At 37.0% G+C, this 4,733-nt stretch overlaps 1 long non-coding RNA gene across 1 annotated transcript; it reads right to left on the reverse strand.

The window, feature by feature from the left end:
* Positions 1-729: 729 nt before the first annotated feature.
* LOC127868018 (uncharacterized) lies at positions 730-4,006 on the reverse strand. Its single transcript, XR_008043850.1, has 2 exons — positions 2,450-4,006; positions 730-1,645 (listed from the first exon to the last, which is right to left on the reverse strand). It is a non-coding gene; the product is annotated as an uncharacterized LOC127868018 (long non-coding RNA).
* Positions 4,007-4,733: the final 727 nt, after the last annotated feature.

Below are 4,733 nucleotides of genomic sequence, written 5' to 3' on the forward strand. Positions count from 1 at the left end.
AAACATGCTCATGCGTTACATGTGAATAATTGAATATTTTTAATACCCATCAGACGTCAAGCCTAAACTCCAAATCATACAATTGCACAATTTAACTACACAATTCAAAATCACAAGCCCAAACAAGGACGCCACGGCCCTAACAACCGCCCGTCCGCCGCCGATGCCCAAAGCGCACCGAGGACGCCCCCTATGCCCATCCACAACGCCTATTTGCAAAAAGTACATAAAGTGAAGCATTAGTTTTGATAAAACAGCTGCGATAATTACAAGATTTATTCATTACCATCAATTAAGAGAAGTGCACATGACTTCACGTACACCCCAAACAATAATCGGTGGTAACGAACGATTCAGGTGTAACCGCGAGCGGGATACGCAACCCTACTGCTCATTTTTCATTTTTCTTTTAATGGCAGGGGGACTAATGAGGACCCATGGCTCAAGACCGGTGTCTAGGTGCCTTCATCACCTCCTGAAACCTCTAATTTTAGAGAAATCTACAAATAATCAGCTGTTACTTTATCGTAAACGTTAAGTATTCTTTTTAGAAAACTATGTAAATCCCATGGTAAAATGTCCGGAACCAATGCCCCTTTCTATCTCAAGTCAGTCATCCGTCTGCTCTCATAAAACTCACTGAAACACATAAAACATAATATTAACATCAACACACAAACAGAGCATAAATAAATAAAACGATTTAAATCAAGTCTTCGCTCTACCCTGCTTGCCTGTCGAATGACTAAACCTACAAATCTGTGCACGAGGAAATCTTGATTTCCGCACCATTGGACATATATCACCTTCAAAAACCTGTATAACCAGTTTATTCATTCACACAACGATAATAAATACATTTATGTTTTATATTCCATTACATTTTATGACAAACATAAATTATTTATCATCTAACCATTTAGAATAAAAACAAACACATTTGTTTAGGTGTCATGACAAGCAGGGTATTTTATCGACAGAAAAAGAACGGGGCAAAAAAAAACAACGCACAACTAACAACATACAACACCGAGTACCATATATATTTACAAATCCAAACGAGAAGAAACAATTGTTTGTGTTTCATCCGAATCTCTCACGCAGTGATCCTAAGCGCCAACAGTCTTCCACTGCCCATGCTTTTTTAACACTATCAGATACACCGCTATTTGCAACAGCAGTTGCTTCCCCTGACCGAAATTAATGCAACCCGTAAACATTAGGTTTAAGTCAAATTTCGCTAAAGATGTGGTGCAAAATATCTAATTGTCTACTGTAACTCATCTGCTTTGAGCCAACTAAAATGTATTTATTCATTTTCGTACCATTTGTTATGTTTCTAAACGAAACATATATTGCAATATCTAGAATAGTTTCAACCAAGATACATTTTTTCAAGTAGAAGACAGGGCATACAACTGCATTTGTTTTACAAAATGTCAAAACCTATTCGCCCTTGCACAATTGAACCATTTTACTATTGAAAATAATAATTATAGCACAATCCTCAAAAATCTTGTATCGCATCCTTTCAATTCAAAGTCCCCAAACCGCCAAACCCCCCAAAAAACGCACCAAACACACCGTTACACATCTCACATCAAAGAATCAAAGCCTCTACACATCCGCTTTAGTCACTAAGCACCTGCGAACCAGCGGCCCAGAATTGGCCCTTTTCAATCCATCATCAGAAAACACAACCAGACCAGAATTACAACGACCACACGATCCCACAACCCCATGAGCCCACGAAATGCCACACACAATCGCGTCTACCCCAGAGGCAGACAGACATGAAACACACACACCAACATTTTAAATTGACTTTCTGTAACAAAACCGTTTCCCTTGCTTTCTTTTTTGCAAGTATTTTCCAATTTGAAATAAATATTACCCTTGCTAACTTTTTTGCAAGTATTATACTTTTAAAACTATTATTTTTAACCCTTGCTTTCTTTTTTGCAAGTACTGTTTTTGCTTTCTTTTTTTGCAAATATTCCATTCCTCGTGTACTGTACACGACTTCGTAAGCACCAGATGCAAACGGACATACACCAACATGGTTTCTATACATACTTAATGGCTATACAAAAACAACATCCATTTAATCATTTCTACACATATAAACACGTGAAAAATCCCAACTATACCATAAGTATAGCAAAACAGTCAAACCATTCATATCACCGATTCACATATAAACGACATATAGTATAGTTAAATTCGAATAGCAAGAACATTTCTTGAAAAAGGTCTTGAACTGAAACAGAGTGGTTATTAATCATACAAATAGTTTGCCCTTTGTCAAACACAATAATATCATTCTCAAAGTGCATTTGTACATTACCAGCCTCAAATAAGAATGGCCAAAAAACGCACCAAACACACCGTTACACATCTCACATCAAAGAATCAAAGCCTCTACACATCCGCTATAGTCACTAAGCACCTCCGAACCAGCGGCCCAGAATTGGCCCTTTTCAATCCATCATCAGAAAACACAACCAGACCAGAATTACAACGACCACACGATCCCACAACCCCATGAGCCCACGAAATGCCACACACAATCGCGTCTACCCCAGAGGCAGACAGACATGAAACACACACACCAACATTTTAAATTGACTTTCTGTCACAAAACCGTTTCCCTTGCTTTCTTTTTTGCAAGTATTTTCCAATTTGAAATAAATATTACCCTTGCTAACTTTTTTGCAGGTATTATACTTTTAAAACTATTATTTTTAATCCTTGCTTTCTTTTTTGCAAGTACTGTTTTTGCTTTCTTTTTTGCAAATATTCCATTCCTCTTGTACTGTACACGACTTCGTAAGCACCAGGTGCAAACGGACATACACCAACATGGTTTCTATACATACTTAATGGCTATACAAAAACAACATCCATTTAATCATTTCTACATATATAAACACGTGAAAAATCCCAACTATACCATAAGTATAGCAAAACAGTCAAACCATTCATATCACCGATTCACATATAAACGACATATAGTATAGTTAAATTCGAATAGCAAGAACATTTCTTGAAAAAGGTCTTGAACTGAAACAGAGTGGTTATTACTCATACAAATAGTTTGCCCTTTGTCAAACACAATAATATCATTCTCAAAGTGCATTTGTACATTACCAGCCTCAAATAAGAATGGCCAAAATGCTGCACTAGGCCATCTGTGTACCACCAAAACGCCATATGCGTTGCATTCTAGAAAGTGCAAAATTGTTTTTCCTACGAGATAAATAGGGGCATCAACCAACTCAAATCGGCACCCCAAAACTGTGTAAAGCAATCTGCTTCTGTTTCAAAATCAAAGAATTTTGAGTTATATCTTTAAGTATTTCCATTTTTAACAGTAGCCAAGCGATCAATCAAAATCGGACCCGAGCTACCATTTAAATACTCAAAGAAATATCGTGAGATTTACCATTCATCTGAATTGCTCATTTTACTTATACTGGCAATGGAGTTTAATTCTCTTGGAATTCATTGTATTTCTAGTTCTATATTCATCTTCAAACACATACTAAAATGCTTAGTGCTAGATCATGTTACTCAATTTTAGAACTTCCTACCTTTACCAACTTTACACGTGATTCAGAGTCAGAAAACCACTTAACAGCCCCCACCCTTAAAAAATCCCATGGGCACGTAAAACTAGAACTACTCCATTAAGTATTCTATAAGTAGAACTTGTATTGCAATCGTCATTTGACCATATATCGTGAAAAATAAAACCTGACATATCAACAATATAAGCCCCACCGGCAAAACCACTTGCATCACTGTAAACTTTTAAAACTTCGACACATGTAGTTTTACTAAAATGTCTTGATTGTATGCCATCTATGCGACCTAACCAAAATCTAAATTCGGAAATAAATAAGCTATCTGGTTCAAGGGCTATAACTCTATGCATTGACGGTCTAGAAACGATTTCATAATAAAGATATCTAATCTTTACCTAGCCAGACTACCAATAACAGGCATCATTAAAACAATTTTCCCCTTACATCTAGCTAAATCCATTGCCGAAACCATTGGCATGGAAGAAAATACCTTTAAAAGAGTATTTTTAAAATCAGTTATTCTTCTATCGAGAATTTCAAAAGAAAACATTTGGCTATCCCAGATTAATCCTACCCATTCTAGCCTCTGAACTGGTACTTATATTGACTTGTCCTCATTGATTACAAATCCAGCTTCCGGCTTCATTCACGGCTACACTTGATTGACTAACAACATGAGGGATGTCCTTTAATTCTTCAATACAGCCAGTATTTTACATATCCTGCACCGACTCGTTAATATCTGCTAATCTATCTGCTTTAAAGCTGATTGGTTATTTACAGATACACATTTTTCAGGTAATTATAAGAATGGTAATGCGTAAGCGCCGACAATACAGTCAATTATATCAGGATTGGCACCAATGAGTTTCCGAAAAAAGGACATGCCTCTCTTTAAACTACAATTTACAAGAGAAAAACGTGAGAAATGATACTTTTCTTCACAATGTGCGTATTATATGTAAACCAAACACGTCAAACAATTCTCCTCTATCCCCGAGGGCCTACCTTCTTGACCGCTACCACGTGGTCGCTACGTGTGTCCATTTACTGTGCCAGCCCTGTCCCCGCCGGCGAGACGATCTCTCCTCTCATCCTGACTGTCCATATTAATAAATTACCAACGCCAATACGACACAAAAATAA

Source organism: Dreissena polymorpha, chromosome 2, assembly GCF_020536995.1.
Source record: "Dreissena polymorpha isolate Duluth1 chromosome 2, UMN_Dpol_1.0, whole genome shotgun sequence".
NCBI classification, from domain to species: Eukaryota; Metazoa; Mollusca; class Bivalvia; order Myida; family Dreissenidae; genus Dreissena; species Dreissena polymorpha.